The following is a 19084-nucleotide window of genomic DNA, read 5'->3' on the forward strand; positions in this document are numbered from 1 at the left end:
CCACCTATTTGTAAAAAAGCTGAATCTACACCCCGACCACCTGTAAGACCTCCAATGAAACGAGGTGTAACACCCATCCTTCCACCCATTTCCACCAAAAAGCTGTAGTGCTGTACCGTTAGAGTAGTTTTTTAACTACCTAACCCCCAACCGGTCTTGACAGAAGCCGCACCATCTGAGCCTGGTTCTGTCGAAGGTTTCTTCTTTTTAAGACAAAGGAGTTTTTCCTTCCCACCGTCGCCCAGTGCTTGCTCAGATGAGATCATTTGATTGTTGGGGTTTTCTTAAACATAAATTGGCCTATTGAAAAAATGTAGTGGTTCTTACTACATTTTATTTTCAATAGACCAATTTATGTTCAAAAAAAAAAATTACAGCAGAAAAGAAAGCATGGGAGACATCTGATGCATTTCATTGCTTTTTAAAAAATAATTTATAATTTATCTGGAACAAATAAAAGAAAGTAAAAATAATCTTTTGTGGATTCTTTTTCTTCAATAAGTAGTAGAATAGGCAGTTCTTTATACATAAAGCGTAGTGTTTTGTTAAAAAATAAAGTGGCACAGCGGCACTGTGTTAAAGGCCTGTGTTTTTACCATCAGCGTGACAGCACCGTGCCGCCTTTGCAGTTTTAAGGCCCAGGGAAACAAGCCTGCCAGCGCTCTGTAGCGGCTGTGACCGCTGCCGATAAGGAAAGGCTGCTCTTCATAGAGGACTCAAGCTCGGGGAAACGTTTTCTGGTCGACTCTGGCTCCCAGAAGAGCCTCTGGAACTCTTGTGTCGTCTTTACAATGGTATATTATTTAATCTCAAAAAAAACAAAATAAAAAAAAATTGGAGATTTCCCGTATCACATAACATGTGCAGGTACACTGGTACAGCACATGTGAGCGAAATTCTTATGTGTGTGCAACAGAGGTGTGCAAAATACAATAACATAAGAACAAGCAAAATATACGAATGGGTAAATCTGAGAATTATAAGAATAAATATATGTACAAATATAAGAGTGTATGTTAGGGCTGTTCGATATAACGATATATATCAAATGACAATATAAAAATGTCTATCGTTTCCTATTACGCTATCGTTTGTTTCGTGATGTCGTAAAATAAACTGTTTACAGCAGTATTTTTCATCGTTTTCACGGTCACCTTAGTGGCTATATTAATTTCTTAAAGTTCTCTCTTTCTCTTATATTTAATATAACCACACTATGGGCGGGCAAGTGCCTGTTTTTACGTGTTTTCGTTAGCAACAATGACGGTAAAACCATCGCGTGGTTCCGCTGTACGCTTGTTTGTTTTCCACGTAAACCTTTCACAATAAAGCTCAAGATCCTGTTGAGACTTTTCAAAACAAACTGAATCACATGAGAGAGTATGCAGAGTTTACAGATGAGAAGCAAACAAAGAGCCGTCAGACTCAAACTATATGTATACACCTGCCCGCCTTCGTAAACAACTAAATGCTATGTTGCCCTATCATTTTTTGATTGGTCCACATGGTATATTTTTTCACCAATAGGAAAGGCTGGGGGAGTTGGGAGGGGGACTGAGTGCTTTCTAGTGTTTTTCCTTATAAAAACCGTTTCTTCCCGCAGTAAATATAAACAACGATAGTATTCAGGAAGAAAACCTGCATATATTATACTGAACATAAAGTTGTTTGCAAAACTTGTGCATAATTTTTACAAATGTACAACTTCTATTCGCATTTCAAGTTATGAAAACAATTCCTTAAACATGTTTGTGGCTTTTACAGTAAAAATGACAAGTATTTTCTACTCGGATTTTGAATTTTTTTTGTCTGAATTTAGATCTATTGTGCAAATATAGTATAAATGAAAAATTAACTCAAATTTCAGATATTTGAGGTTGTGCCAAAAAAAAAAAGAAGAAGATTTTTTTAAAGGTGAAATATAGAGGTAAAATCTAAAGTAGTCAAAAACGGCCAATTATACTCTGGACCCCAGAGGGTTACTAAATACATTTACATGTCTTGGTGACTGCAGCTGGAACCTTGGCAAAAAGTGTATGTGTGTGTGTGGAATGCTAGCTACCAGCATTCATAATATAATAGTTACAATAGCAACAGTAACCAGGGGGGTGGGGCTTAAATGACAGAACAAAGACAGGCTACTATGATGTCACATGCCAGGCCACCATGATGTCACATGCCAGGCCATAAAAATCTATAAATAGGGGTGCCTCGACACACAGTTGTAGAATTCCCTTGCAGGTGAATTTAAGCTAGCGATTGAATTGTGTTTTCAGATGAAAGCGCTTATAACCTTCTCCCAAAGTAGAGTACTCTTCCTCCACCCAAACCTAAAATGTATATTTCTAAATACAGGGAAGCAATTGTATTAGAAAATAAATATAAAAATGAACACAGGACCATGGTGCCAAGAACAGTTAAGGCCCCATCTCATCGCGAAATGTGCCCACAGAGGCCAGAAGGCGAAAAACCTGAACACACATTCAGGAAAAAACCAGAACACACAGGCATGAAGAAAGTCATGGCTCAACCTGCTTGTGTGGATACACGCAAAGGGGACAAGCAGCTCCTTGAGAAATCTGGACTTGTCCCCTTTTATTTACAGAAAAACGATTACAGAATCGTTCCAGGCTACCTGCGTAGAAGAAAGGCAGAGAAAGAAAAGGCTAAGCAGGACAATGATGCCTGGTTAACAAAACAACAGGAAACAGTTAAACCACTGGCCGAACAGGAGAAACAAAACATTCTCCAGGGCCTAAAGAGGAGGTTTAATGAGCTAAACTTTGAATATCAGTCCCTCCCTTTTACTATCTCCCCTTCACAGCACAAAAAATACAATTACAAAATGTTTCTCGAAGAGGCAATGAGTCAAGTTGAAAAAGACATTGCCCTTTTTGAGGAACATAAATACATTTACGTAGGCAGGGAAGATGCATCTGACGAACAACAGTTACAGCGGACTCCACTGCCACCCATTAGACCGAAAAAGACAAAGTTGACACCCGCTCCTCAAGTCACACAACCAACGAAAAAGGAAACTTTCTCGACCGACAACCTACCACCTTTTCGTAGGATGTGTGTTCCACCTATATCCAGAAGTGGAAAGCAACCTATTCCCATGACTGAGAACCTTCACAGACAACCTATTCCCACCCAACTAGTTATAATTCCACGACCTAGTCCTGTCCCTCTGCCACCTATTTGTAAAAAAGCTGAATCTACACCCCGACCACCTGTAAGACCTCCAATGAAACGAGGTGTAACACCCATCCTTCCACCCATTTCCACCAAAAAGCTGTAGTGCTGTACCGTTAGAGTAGTTTTTTAACTACCTAACCCCCAACCGGTCTTGACAGAAGCCGCACCATCTGAGCCTGGTTCTGTCGAAGGTTTCTTCTTTTTAAGACAAAGGAGTTTTTCCTTCCCACCGTCGCCCAGTGCTTGCTCAGATGAGATCATTTGATTGTTGGGGTTTTCTTAAACATAAATTGGCCTATTGAAAAAATGTAGTGGTTCTTACTACATTTTATTTTCAATAGACCAATTTATGTTCAAAAAAAAAAATTACAGCAGAAAAGAAAGCATGGGAGACATCTGATGCATTTCATTGCTTTTTAAAAAATAATTTATAATTTATCTGGAACAAATAAAAGAAAGTAAAAATAATCTTTTGTGGATTCTTTTTCTTCAATAAGTAGTAGAATAGGCAGTTCTTTATACATAAAGCGTAGTGTTTTGTTAAAAAATAAAGTGGTACTGTGTTAAAGGCCTGTGTTTTTACCATCAGCGTGACAGCACCGTGCCGCCTTTGCAGTTTTAAGGCCCAGGGAAACAAGCCTGCCAGCGCTCTGTAGCGGCTGTGACCGCTGCCGATAAGGAAAGGCTGCTCTTCATAGAGGACTCAAGCTCGGGGAAACGTTTTCTGGTCGACTCTGGCTCCCAGAAGAGCCTCTGGAACTCTTGTGTCGTCTTTACAATGGTATATTATTTAATCTCAAAAAAAACAAAATAAAAAAAAATTGGAGATTTCCCGTATCACATAACATGTGCAGGTACACTGGTACAGCACATGTGAGCGAAATTCTTATGTGTGTGCAACAGAGGTGTGCAAAATACAATAACATAAGAACAAGCAAAATATACGAATGGGTAAATCTGAGAATTATAAGAATAAATATATGTACAAATATAAGAGTGTATGTTAGGGCTGTTCGATATAACGATATATATCAAATGACAATATAAAAATGTCTATCGTTTCCTATTACGCTATCGTTTGTTTCGTGATGTCGTAAAATAAACTGTTTACAGCAGTATTTTTCATCGTTTTCACGGTCACCTTAGTGGCTATATTAATTTCTTAAAGTTCTCTCTTTCTCTTATATTTAATATAACCACACTATGGGCGGGCAAGTGCCTGTTTTTACGTGTTTTCGTTAGCAACAATGACGGTAAAACCATCGCGTGGTTCCGCTGTACGCTTGTTTGTTTTCCACGTAAACCTTTCACAATAAAGCTCAAGATCCTGTTGAGACTTTTCAAAACAAACTGAATCACATGAGAGAGTATGCAGAGTTTACAGATGAGAAGCAAACAAAGAGCCGTCAGACTCAAACTATATGTATACACCTGCCCGCCTTCGTAAACAACTAAATGCTATGTTGCCCTATCATTTTTTGATTGGTCCACATGGTATATTTTTTCACCAATAGGAAAGGCTGGGGGAGTTGGGAGGGGGACTGAGTGCTTTCTAGTGTTTTTCCTTATAAAAACCGTTTCTTCCCGCAGTAAATATAAACAACGATAGTATTCAGGAAGAAAACCTGCATATATTATACTGAACATAAAGTTGTTTGCAAAACTTGTGCATAATTTTTACAAATGTACAACTTCTATTCGCATTTCAAGTTATGAAAACAATTCCTTAAACATGTTTGTGGCTTTTACAGTAAAAATGACAAGTATTTTCTACTCGGATTTTGAATTTTTTTTGTCTGAATTTAGATCTATTGTGCAAATATAGTATAAATGAAAAATTAACTCAAATTTCAGATATTTGAGGTTGTGCCAAAAAAAAAAGAAGAAGATTTTTTTAAAGGTGAAATATAGAGGTAAAATCTAAAGTAGTCAAAAACGGCCAATTATACTCTGGACCCCAGAGGGTTACTAAATACATTTACATGTCTTGGTGACTGCAGCTGGAACCTTGGCAAAAAGTGTATGTGTGTGTGTGGAATGCTAGCTACCAGCATTCATAATATAATAGTTACAATAGCAACAGTAACCAGGGGGGTGGGGCTTAAATGACAGAACAAAGACAGGCTACTATGATGTCACATGCCAGGCCACCATGATGTCACATGCCAGGCCATAAAAATCTATAAATAGGGGTGCCTCGACACACAGTTGTAGAATTCCCTTGCAGGTGAATTTAAGCTAGCGATTGAATTGTGTTTTCAGATGAAAGCGCTTATAACCTTCTCCCAAAGTAGAGTACTCTTCCTCCACCCAAACCTAAAATGTATATTTCTAAATACAGGGAAGCAATTGTATTAGAAAATAAATATAAAAATGAACACAGGACCATGGTGCCAAGAACAGTTAAGGCCCCATCTCATCGCGAAATGTGCCCACAGAGGCCAGAAGGCGAAAAACCTGAACACACATTCAGGAAAAAACCAGAACACACAGGCATGAAGAAAGTCATGGCTCAACCTGCTTGTGTGGATACACGCAAAGGGGACAAGCAGCTCCTTGAGAAATCTGGACTTGTCCCCTTTTATTTACAGAAAAACGATTACAGAATCGTTCCAGGCTACCTGCGTAGAAGAAAGGCAGAGAAAGAAAAGGCTAAGCAGGACAATGATGCCTGGTTAACAAAACAACAGGAAACAGTTAAACCACTGGCCGAACAGGAGAAACAAAACATTCTCCAGGGCCTAAAGAGGAGGTTTAATGAGCTAAACTTTGAATATCAGTCCCTCCCTTTTACTATCTCCCCTTCACAGCACAAAAAATACAATTACAAAATGTTTCTCGAAGAGGCAATGAGTCAAGTTGAAAAAGACATTGCCCTTTTTGAGGAACATAAATACATTTACGTAGGCAGGGAAGATGCATCTGACGAACAACAGTTACAGCGGACTCCACTGCCACCCATTAGACCGAAAAAGACAAAGTTGACACCCGCTCCTCAAGTCACACAACCAACGAAAAAGGAAACTTTCTCGACCGACAACCTACCACCTTTTCGTAGGATGTGTGTTCCACCTATATCCAGAAGTGGAAAGCAACCTATTCCCATGACTGAGAACCTTCACAGACAACCTATTCCCACCCAACTAGTTATAATTCCACGACCTAGTCCTGTCCCTCTGCCACCTATTTGTAAAAAAGCTGAATCTACACCCCGACCACCTGTAAGACCTCCAATGAAACGAGGTGTAACACCCATCCTTCCACCCATTTCCACCAAAAAGCTGTAGTGCTGTACCGTTAGAGTAGTTTTTTAACTACCTAACCCCCAACCGGTCTTGACAGAAGCCGCACCATCTGAGCCTGGTTCTGTCGAAGGTTTCTTCTTTTTAAGACAAAGGAGTTTTTCCTTCCCACCGTCGCCCAGTGCTTGCTCAGATGAGATCATTTGATTGTTGGGGTTTTCTTAAACATAAATTGGCCTATTGAAAAAATGTAGTGGTTCTTACTACATTTTATTTTCAATAGACCAATTTATGTTCAAAAAAAAAAATTACAGCAGAAAAGAAAGCATGGGAGACATCTGATGCATTTCATTGCTTTTTAAAAAATAATTTATAATTTATCTGGAACAAATAAAAGAAAGTAAAAATAATCTTTTGTGGATTCTTTTTCTTCAATAAGTAGTAGAATAGGCAGTTCTTTATACATAAAGCGTAGTGTTTTGTTAAAAAATAAAGTGGCACAGCGGCACTGTGTTAAAGGCCTGTGTTTTTACCATCAGCGTGACAGCACCGTGCCGCCTTTGCAGTTTTAAGGCCCAGGGAAACAAGCCTGCCAGCGCTCTGTAGCGGCTGTGACCGCTGCCGATAAGGAAAGGCTGCTCTTCATAGAGGACTCAAGCTCGGGGAAACGTTTTCTGGTCGACTCTGGCTCCCAGAAGAGCCTCTGGAACTCTTGTGTCGTCTTTACAATGGTATATTATTTAATCTCAAAAAAAACAAAATAAAAAAAAATTGGAGATTTCCCGTATCACATAACATGTGCAGGTACACTGGTACAGCACATGTGAGCGAAATTCTTATGTGTGTGCAACAGAGGTGTGCAAAATACAATAACATAATGTAACGTGAGGGTTCACTAGATGGTTGGGAATCTCTCTGAATAATTAGGAACAGCAAGACGGAGACGGATAACTTTTTAGCAGCCTCTTTACTTTTTGCACACCGCCACAACAACCCACACTTCCTGTGTGCCGCCCTCATGAATACTTCACTGGCCTCTCAGAAGCCAGGAAATCTTATACTCAGATCAAAACAGGGAAAACAACCAGGTAGATATAACACATACTCATTACTTGTTTGAACATGCATGTCTAAACATTCAAACATGTAAACATGTAAATATCAAAACACGTAACCACCAAATAGCTACATAACTAGCTTTATAACCTTTGTAAACACCTCTTTGTATATCAAATTAGATTTAAATTTACTTCTACACTTTACATTTTCCTCCCCCCCTCACATAAGAAACGTCCCCGTTTCCCTACAGAAAAGGAAAAAAAAAAAACCCAACATGCTGCGAGCAAAGGGGACAACAATAAAACAACAGCAAAACCAAAAACAAGTTCAGTTCAAAACATAGTCCTTGAGGTATCTGGGAGGCACAACTTGACGTCTCCCACATCGCCGTGAAACACCAGATACTCGATGAGGAGTTGAAGGGACAATGTCTGTTTGGTGTATCACCACATGGCCAGAGGGGGAAGTCGTTACAGTCTCAGACCGAGGAGAAGGGGACAAAGGAGAGTGGGAATGGGGTCGTGACTGGTTTAGAGGTGGTGGCTGACAAACCTGAGGGTCTGATGAGGTTGCAGGGCTGCGGCCCTGAACATTCCAGCTCCCTTCAGCTGCAGATTTTGAAGCTGTGAAGGGCAACGCACCTGATAATGCAGTCAACTGTGGAATCTGGGGCTGTACAGGTATGTCACCAGCAGGTGAGTTGGTTCCACCTTTAGGGACAGGTGCTTTGTACGGCCTGAGACGATTGTAGTGAACAATTTGAGTCTTGTCTGATTGGTCCAGGAGGTAGCGAATCCTGTACGTGACACCAGGGTTTTCGCCATCTGTTCCAAGGCACTCCAATATCTCAAAGGGGCCCTTCCAATGTGGAGCAAGTTTCTGCTTTGCTGTAGTGGGGTCATTTAACCACACCAAGTCACCCGGAACATAAGGAGTGTGTTTGATGCCCCTATCGTACAATGGTTTCTGCTGGTTGTGGGCACAATCTCGGTTCCATGCAGCAGTGCTGAAGGCAGACTGAAGTCTCTGAGTCAACTGGGTGACGTAGTCAGCAGGAGAAACAGAAGTAGATGATGCTGACATGTTGGTAGGCAACAGCATATTAGCAGGCATCCGTGCCTCATGTCCATGTGTGAGAAAAAATGGCGTAAACCCCGTGGTAGAGTGAGGACTGGTGTTGTAAGCCAAAGCAACTTGATTGAGGCAGTCATCCCATTCGCCAGGCTGCTGAAGGAGTAACTTAGCTAACTGGTCAATAAGTGTTCGATTGAACCTCTCGACCATCCCGTCGCATTGAGGGTGATATGGGCTGGTCCGTGTCTTCTGGATGCCTAGCAGCTGACACAGATGTTTCACCAGGTCAGATTCAAACTGACGTCCTTGGTCCGTGTGTAGCATTTCAGGGACGCCGTGCTGACAGATGAAGTTGTCAAACAGGCATTTTGCAACTGTTGTGGCACGTTGGTCTGCGATAGCATAGAGATTGACATATTTCGAGAAATAGTCTTGAACAACGAGCACGTACCTGTTGCCACAACTCGTAATGGGGAGTTCAAGTATGTCAGCTGCCACCTTTTGAAATGGCTCCGCAGCAACAATTGTTTTCATTGGAGCTCTGTGATGAGGTGTGGGATTCCGTCTGGCATCACATGGAGTGCATTGTGTGCACCATATTCTGATGTCACGTGACATGAATGGCCAGTAATATAGCTGCTGAGCACGTTTCAGGACCTTATCTGCTGATAGGTGACCGGACACTGGGTTGCCATGCAGCAGCTGTAGGACAGTGTCTTTTAAAGATTCAGGAACAACCAACTGATGCAACACTGACTTTTGGGACGGGTTGAAAGCTTTACGACAGAGTAAGCCATTATGAAAGGTAAGTCTAGAGTACTCATGCCATAGCACTTTTTCCTGAGGTGGGCATTTTTTCATACGCCAGTAAGGTGGTTTCTGACCCTTAGCTTTCCAGCCAATGACTTCTGACAGTACAGGGTCTTTTTGTTGTTCACTTTTGAGATCATCTTCAGGCAGCTCAAGCACAAATGTGGATGAAACAGATAGCGCTGCACACTGCAGTCGTGGATCAGGAAAGTCATTGCACGGAATGTGTTTTTGGTCAGTACTGCAGGGACTATGGTTGGGCGGGCCTGCAGGACCTACGCACCTCTCTTCAGGTTTCAAGGTAGCAGAAGCAGTGCAGACTGTGTCCTGCTCTACGGTTTCACCAGTGACAGGGCGACGTGACAGTGCGTCCGCATTGAGGTGGCGGTGGCCATCTTTATGAATCACAGTCCACTCAAAAGGATCAAGTTCAAGAGCCCAGCGAGCACGGCGACCAGTTCTATCACTGTCAATGGGTATTTTCCGAAGACCCAGGAGGGGCTTGTGATCCGTGACAATAACAAATGGCTGCTTGTAGAGGTAGTGCCGAAAATGTCTAACTGCCCAAACAATGGCCCAGAGTTCTCGATCATAAGTCGACCACTTTCTTTCTGCCTTTGTAAGTGCATGGCTAGCATAGGCAATGACTTTCTCTTGCTGTCCCTGTTTTTGAGCTAGTACACTGCCAATAGCTGTGCTAGAAGCATCAGTATACAGAGAAAATGGCAATGTGAAGTCAGGGAATGAAACCACTGGAGGGATTAAGCATTCGAACCACTGTAGTACCATTCTGAACTTCACTGAGAGTGTGAGCCACAACAATGTCACATGTTGGATTAGGGATCAAGACACCATAGTAGTCTGTTGGAACAGGAGAAGCCGGTGTGGCTGCTGACACACAGGCTGTGATCAGAGTTTCGCTCATAGCTGGAATTTTGGTTGGCGCTAACACAGAAACATTACAGCAGGCAGCCACCTCATGTCCTTTGGGCAACAGGGGAATTTTCATGTCCCACAGTTGCAGCACTCTGTTTTTGAGGTCGAGAAGAGCATGGTGCCTCTGCAGAAAATCCCAACCTAGAATGACTGGCTGGTAAGCACCTCTGAGGACTTCAAAGTCCTGCTGCCATACCTGAGTCCCAAGCCTAATACCAACGGTTAACTTGCCTAAGATTTCCAGACGTTCTCCATTGACCGAACGAGCTGGCACAGAGGATGCTACCATAGGCCGTTTTTTCAAAGCTGGATGAGCATTTCGAAAATCTTCACTCACAAGGGAGACAAAGGAACCAGAGTCAATTAGAGCACACACTTCAATGCCCTCGACAATAGCCAAGACGTTAGAGGAGACTGATCCATCAGATTCTGAGGGGAACTGGGGGATGTGGTTTTGGGGCCCTGATACTGTAGCTGATGTTTGCCCCTCAACAGCAGCTAATGAAAGTTTCCCTGTGGGCCGGAGGTGAAATGTGCAGGCCTTTCCGGGGACTGGAAACGAACACTGGTCCTACTGTAGGATGCAGCATCTCTAACTCTACGTGGAGCAGGACTGGGACTGCTTCGGTATCTGTTATTGTCAGGGTAATTGTACCTGGAATACTGGGGGGGCTGTTGGGAATGGTATGTGCGTTGATCGTGTTTCTCACATTTGTCCCACTCATTGAACCTCTGGGGAACAGGGGAAGAAGGACGTTCACGGTGAGACTCTGGATCACGATGATAACGCCTCTCAGGCGAGCAATAGTCTCGGGAATGTTGTCTGGCATGATAAGGCGACGGGGACGCACTGCGGGTGCTGTACTGAACATTGGAAGAGGAGGATCTATCACGACTGGAGTCCAAACGTTGGGCAAGGTAACTCTGTTTCTCCTGTAACTGCTGTACTTCATGTTTCAGGCTGGTTACAGTAAGCGTGAGCTCCTCAACCGCTTGAAGAAGTTTAGCATCAGTAGGCTGAGGACGTATCATAGCAACCTGTTCCGAAGACGGAATATGAGAGGATCCTGCAGCTGTAAGTTGCAATGCTGCCCGTGCTCTCTCGCAACGGCTGGCAATGCGCAGGGCTCCGTCGAGATCCTCTGCACCCATCTCATGAATCTTAGATTGCAAGGTGGGGTCCAACCCAGCAACAAAACGGCGAAATTTTTCACCTTCCAAGGCATTGTAGTCATAGTTAGGGAAAGCTTCAAGCACAAGACGGGTAATATCCGCGCTGTACACATCTAAACTTTCACCTGGTTTCCGGGGGCGAGCATTCACATGTGTCTGGAAGAATGGCAGAGAATATTTCGGACCGAAAACCTCTTTCAGCTTATCCTTCACTAGATCATAGTCTTTCTGGGCTGATGAAGGCAAACTGTCCCAGTACAAAAATGCAGCATCTGCTAGACGAGTAGGCAGAACAGAGGACATCACAGTTGGCAAATCTACCTCAGGTGGAGTCATAGCTTGCACTGCCACTTCAAAGCGACGAGACCAACTAGTAAAAGATTCAGTCCCATCTCCTTTAAAAACAGGTGGAAGATCTATTGTCAGGGCACTGGAAACGGTATGGTGGGCGGGAGCAGCAACAGTCCGTATTGCATCCACTGACCTCGAATGTGGCACAGGAGAAGAGCGCGGCTCATGCACAGATTCACTCTCGTCAGCCGACATGTTCCCAACAAATATCCAGCTCAAAAAAAAAAAAAATCACAAAAATCACAAAAACAGAGAGAAAAGCTGCAACAATCCTTACTATCTCCAAAAATTATTACTGTTATTATTTTCAGTTCATCAGCTGTTCACAGAGAGGGATAAATCCCAGCGGGAAAAAAAAAAACGATCTTATCCGCAGCTTGGGAGTAAAACTCACCAAATACACAGATCCATCAAGAAAATAAATCCCACCGCTGCCACCAGATGTAACGTGAGGGTTCACTAGATGGTTGGGAATCTCTCTGAATAATTAGGAACAGCAAGACGGAGACGGATAACTTTTTAGCAGCCTCTTTACTTTTTGCACACCGCCACAACAACCCACACTTCCTGTGTGCCGCCCTCATGAATACTTCACTGGCCTCTCAGAAGCCAGGAAATCTTATACTCAGATCAAAACAGGGAAAACAACCAGGTAGATATAACACATACTCATTACTTGTTTGAACATGCATGTCTAAACATTCAAACATGTAAACATGTAAATATCAAAACACGTAACCACCAAATAGCTACATAACTAGCTTTATAACCTTTGTAAACACCTCTTTGTATATCAAATTAGATTTAAATTTACTTCTACACTTTACAATAAGAACAAGCAAAATATACGAATGGGTAAATCTGAGAATTATAAGAATAAATATATGTACAAATATAAGAGTGTATGTTAGGGCTGTTCGATATAACGATATATATCAAATGACAATATAAAAATGTCTATCGTTTCCTATTACGCTATCGTTTGTTTCGTGATGTCGTAAAATAAACTGTTTACAGCAATATTTTTCATCGTTTTCACGGTCACCTTAGTGGCTATATTAATTTCTTAAAGTTCTCTCTTTCTCTTATATTTAATATAACCACACTATGGGCGGGCAAGTGCCTGTTTTTACGTGTTTTCGTTAGCAACAATGACGGTAAAACCATCGCGTGGTTCCGCTGTACGCTTGTTTGTTTTCCACGTAAACCTTTCACAATAAAGCTCAAGATCCTGTTGAGACTTTTCAAAACAAACTGAATCACATGAGAGAGTATGCAGAGTTTACAGATGAGAAGCAAACAAAGAGCCGTCAGACTCAAACTATATGTATACACCTGCCCGCCTTCGTAAACAACTAAATGCTATGTTGCCCTATCATTTTTTGATTGGTCCACATGGTATATTTTTTCACCAATAGGAAAGGCTGGGGGAGTTGGGAGGGGGACTGAGTGCTTTCTAGTGTTTTTCCTTATAAAAACCGTTTCTTCCCGCAGTAAATATAAACAACGATAGTATTCAGGAAGAAAACCTGCATATATTATACTGAACATAAAGTTGTTTGCAAAACTTGTGCATAATTTTTACAAATGTACAACTTCTATTCGCATTTCAAGTTATGAAAACAATTCCTTAAACATGTTTGTGGCTTTTACAGTAAAAATGACAAGTATTTTCTACTCGGATTTTGAATTTTTTTTGTCTGAATTTAGATCTATTGTGCAAATATAGTATAAATGAAAAATTAACTCAAATTTCAGATATTTGAGGTTGTGCCAAAAAAAAAAAGAAGAAGATTTTTTTAAAGGTGAAATATAGAGGTAAAATCTAAAGTAGTCAAAAACGGCCAATTATACTCTGGACCCCAGAGGGTTACTAAATACATTTACATGTCTTGGTGACTGCAGCTGGAACCTTGGCAAAAAGTGTATGTGTGTGTGTGGAATGCTAGCTACCAGCATTCATAATATAATAGTTACAATAGCAACAGTAACCAGGGGGGTGGGGCTTAAATGACAGAACAAAGACAGGCTACTATGATGTCACATGCCAGGCCACCATGATGTCACATGCCAGGCCATAAAAATCTATAAATAGGGGTGCCTCGACACACAGTTGTAGAATTCCCTTGCAGGTGAATTTAAGCTAGCGATTGAATTGTGTTTTCAGATGAAAGCGCTTATAACCTTCTCCCAAAGTAGAGTACTCTTCCTCCACCCAAACCTAAAATGTATATTTCTAAATACAGGGAAGCAATTGTATTAGAAAATAAATATAAAAATGAACACAGGACCATGGTGCCAAGAACAGTTAAGGCCCCATCTCATCGCGAAATGTGCCCACAGAGGCCAGAAGGCGAAAAACCTGAACACACATTCAGGAAAAAACCAGAACACACAGGCATGAAGAAAGTCATGGCTCAACCTGCTTGTGTGGATACACGCAAAGGGGACAAGCAGCTCCTTGAGAAATCTGGACTTGTCCCCTTTTATTTACAGAAAAACGATTACAGAATCGTTCCAGGCTACCTGCGTAGAAGAAAGGCAGAGAAAGAAAAGGCTAAGCAGGACAATGATGCCTGGTTAACAAAACAACAGGAAACAGTTAAACCACTGGCCGAACAGGAGAAACAAAACATTCTCCAGGGCCTAAAGAGGAGGTTTAATGAGCTAAACTTTGAATATCAGTCCCTCCCTTTTACTATCTCCCCTTCACAGCACAAAAAATACAATTACAAAATGTTTCTCGAAGAGGCAATGAGTCAAGTTGAAAAAGACATTGCCCTTTTTGAGGAACATAAATACATTTACGTAGGCAGGGAAGATGCATCTGACGAACAACAGTTACAGCGGACTCCACTGCCACCCATTAGACCGAAAAAGACAAAGTTGACACCCGCTCCTCAAGTCACACAACCAACGAAAAAGGAAACTTTCTCGACCGACAACCTACCACCTTTTCGTAGGATGTGTGTTCCACCTATATCCAGAAGTGGAAAGCAACCTATTCCCATGACTGAGAACCTTCACAGACAACCTATTCCCACCCAACTAGTTATAATTCCACGACCTAGTCCTGTCCCTCTGCCACCTATTTGTAAAAAAGCTGAATCTACACCCCGACCACCTGTAAGACCTCCAATGAAACGAGGTGTAACACCCATCCTTCCACCCATTTCCACCAAAAAGCTGTAGTGCTGTACCGTTAGAGTAGTTTTTTAACTACCTAACCCCCAACCGGTCTTGACAGAAGCCGCACCATCTGAGCCTGGTTCTGTCGAAGGTTTCTTCTTTTTAAGACAAAGGAGTTTTTCCTTCCCACCGTCGCCCAGTGCTTGCTCAGATGAGATCATTTGATTGTTGGGGTTTTCTTAAACATAAATTGGCCTATTGAAAAAATGTAGTGGTTCTTACTACATTTTATTTTCAATAGACCAATTTATGTTCAAAAAAAAAAATTACAGCAGAAAAGAAAGCATGGGAGACATCTGATGCATTTCATTGCTTTTTAAAAAATAATTTATAATTTATCTGGAACAAATAAAAGAAAGTAAAAATAATCTTTTGTGGATTCTTTTTCTTCAATAAGTAGTAGAATAGGCAGTTCTTTATACATAAAGCGTAGTGTTTTGTTAAAAAATAAAGTGGTACTGTGTTAAAGGCCTGTGTTTTTACCATCAGCGTGACAGCACCGTGCCGCCTTTGCAGTTTTAAGGCCCAGGGAAACAAGCCTGCCAGCGCTCTGTAGCGGCTGTGACCGCTGCCGATAAGGAAAGGCTGCTCTTCATAGAGGACTCAAGCTCGGGGAAACGTTTTCTGGTCGACTCTGGCTCCCAGAAGAGCCTCTGGAACTCTTGTGTCGTCTTTACAATGGTATATTATTTAATCTCAAAAAAAACAAAATAAAAAAAAATTGGAGATTTCCCGTATCACATAACATGTGCAGGTACACTGGTACAGCACATGTGAGCGAAATTCTTATGTGTGTGCAACAGAGGTGTGCAAAATACAATAACATAAGAACAAGCAAAATATACGAATGGGTAAATCTGAGAATTATAAGAATAAATATATGTACAAATATAAGAGTGTATGTTAGGGCTGTTCGATATAACGATATATATCAAATGACAATATAAAAATGTCTATCGTTTCCTATTACGCTATCGTTTGTTTCGTGATGTCGTAAAATAAACTGTTTACAGCAGTATTTTTCATCGTTTTCACGGTCACCTTAGTGGCTATATTAATTTCTTAAAGTTCTCTCTTTCTCTTATATTTAATATAACCACACTATGGGCGGGCAAGTGCCTGTTTTTACGTGTTTTCGTTAGCAACAATGACGGTAAAACCATCGCGTGGTTCCGCTGTACGCTTGTTTGTTTTCCACGTAAACCTTTCACAATAAAGCTCAAGATCCTGTTGAGACTTTTCAAAACAAACTGAATCACATGAGAGAGTATGCAGAGTTTACAGATGAGAAGCAAACAAAGAGCCGTCAGACTCAAACTATATGTATACACCTGCCCGCCTTCGTAAACAACTAAATGCTATGTTGCCCTATCATTTTTTGATTGGTCCACATGGTATATTTTTTCACCAATAGGAAAGGCTGGGGGAGTTGGGAGGGGGACTGAGTGCTTTCTAGTGTTTTTCCTTATAAAAACCGTTTCTTCCCGCAGTAAATATAAACAACGATAGTATTCAGGAAGAAAACCTGCATATATTATACTGAACATAAAGTTGTTTGCAAAACTTGTGCATAATTTTTACAAATGTACAACTTCTATTCGCATTTCAAGTTATGAAAACAATTCCTTAAACATGTTTGTGGCTTTTACAGTAAAAATGACAAGTATTTTCTACTCGGATTTTGAATTTTTTTTGTCTGAATTTAGATCTATTGTGCAAATATAGTATAAATGAAAAATTAACTCAAATTTCAGATATTTGAGGTTGTGCCAAAAAAAAAAAGAAGAAGATTTTTTTAAAGGTGAAATATAGAGGTAAAATCTAAAGTAGTCAAAAACGGCCAATTATACTCTGGACCCCAGAGGGTTACTAAATACATTTACATGTCTTGGTGACTGCAGCTGGAACCTTGGCAAAAAGTGTATGTGTGTGTGTGGAATGCTAGCTACCAGCATTCATAATATAATAGTTACAATAGCAACAGTAACCAGGGGGGTGGGGCTTAAATGACAGAACAAAGACAGGCTACTATGATGTCACATGCCAGGCCACCATGATGTCACATGCCAGGCCATAAAAATCTATAAATAGGGGTGCCTCGACACACAGTTGTAGAATTCCCTTGCAGGTGAATTTAAGCTAGCGATTGAATTGTGTTTTCAGATGAAAGCGCTTATAACCTTCTCCCAAAGTAGAGTACTCTTCCTCCACCCAAACCTAAAATGTATATTTCTAAATACAGGGAAGCAATTGTATTAGAAAATAAATATAAAAATGAACACAGGACCATGGTGCCAAGAACAGTTAAGGCCCCATCTCATCGCGAAATGTGCCCACAGAGGCCAGAAGGCGAAAAACCTGAACACACATTCAGGAAAAAACCAGAACACACAGGCATGAAGAAAGTCATGGCTCAACCTGCTTGTGTGGATACACGCAAAGGGGACAAGCAGCTCCTTGAGAAATCTGGACTTGTCCCCTTTTATTTACAGAAAAACGATTACAGAATCGTTCCAGGCTACCTGCGTAGAAGAAAGGCAGAGAAAGAAAAGGCTAAGCAGGACAATGATGCCTGGTTAACAAAACAACAGGAAACAGTTAAACCACTGGCCGAACAGGAGAAACAAAACATTCTCCAGGGCCTAAAGAGGAGGTTTAATGAGCTAAACTTTGAATATCAGTCCCTCCCTTTTACTATCTCCCCTTCACAGCACAAAAAATACAATTACAAAATGTTTCTCGAAGAGGCAATGAGTCAAGTTGAAAAAGACATTGCCCTTTTTGAGGAACATAAATACATTTACGTAGGCAGGGAAGATGCATCTGACGAACAACAGTTACAGCGGACTCCACTGCCACCCATTAGACCGAAAAAGACAAAGTTGACACCCGCTCCTCAAGTCACACAACCAACGAAAAAGGAAACTTTCTCGACCGACAACCTACCACCTTTTCGTAGGATGTGTGTTCCACCTATATCCAGAAGTGGAAAGCAACCTATTCCCATGACTGAGAACCTTCACAGACAACCTATTCCCACCCAACTAGTTATAATTCCACGACCTAGTCCTGTCCCTCTGCCACCTATTTGTAAAAAAGCTGAATCTACACCCCGACCACCTGTAAGACCTCCAATGAAACGAGGTGTAACACCCATCCTTCCACCCATTTCCACCAAAAAGCTGTAGTGCTGTACCGTTAGAGTAGTTTTTTAACTACCTAACCCCCAACCGGTCTTGACAGAAGCCGCACCATCTGAGCCTGGTTCTGTCGAAGGTTTCTTCTTTTTAAGACAAAGGAGTTTTTCCTTCCCACCGTCGCCCAGTGCTTGCTCAGATGAGATCATTTGATTGTTGGGGTTTTCTTAAACATAAATTGGCCTATTGAAAAAATGTAGTGGTTCTTACTACATTTTATTTTCAATAGACCAATTTATGTTCAAAAAAAAAAATTACAGCAGAAAAGAAAGCATGGGAGACATCTGATGCATTTCATTGCTTTTTAAAAAATAATTTATAATTTATCTGGAACAAATAAAAGAAAGTAAAAATAATCTTTTGTGGATTCTTTTTCTTCAATAAGTAGTAGAATAGGCAGTTCTTTATACATAAAGCGTAGTGTTTTGTTAAAAAATAAAGTGGTACTGTGTTAAAGGCCTGTGTTTTTACCATCAGCGTGACAGCACCGTGCCGCCTTTGCAGTTTTAAGGCCCAGGGAAACAAGCCTGCCAGCGCTCTGTAGCGGCTGTGACCGCTGCCGATAAGGAAAGGCTGCTCTTCATAGAGGACTCAAGCTCGGGGAAACGTTTTCTGGTCGACTCTGGCTCCCAGAAGAGCCTCTGGAACTCTTGTGTCGTCTTTACAATGGTATATTATTTAATCTCAAAAAAAACAAAATAAAAAAAAATTGGAGATTTCCCGTATCACATAACATGTGCAGGTACACTGGTACAGCACATGTGAGCGAAATTCTTATGTGTGTGCAACAGAGGTGTGCAAAATACAATAACATAAGAACAAGCAAAATATACGAATGGGTAAATCTGAGAATTA

The sequence above is a fragment of the Astatotilapia calliptera genome, chromosome 12 (assembly GCF_964374335.1).
Source record: "Astatotilapia calliptera chromosome 12, fAstCal68.1, whole genome shotgun sequence".
In the NCBI taxonomy this organism is placed as follows: domain Eukaryota; kingdom Metazoa; phylum Chordata; class Actinopteri; order Cichliformes; family Cichlidae; genus Astatotilapia; species Astatotilapia calliptera.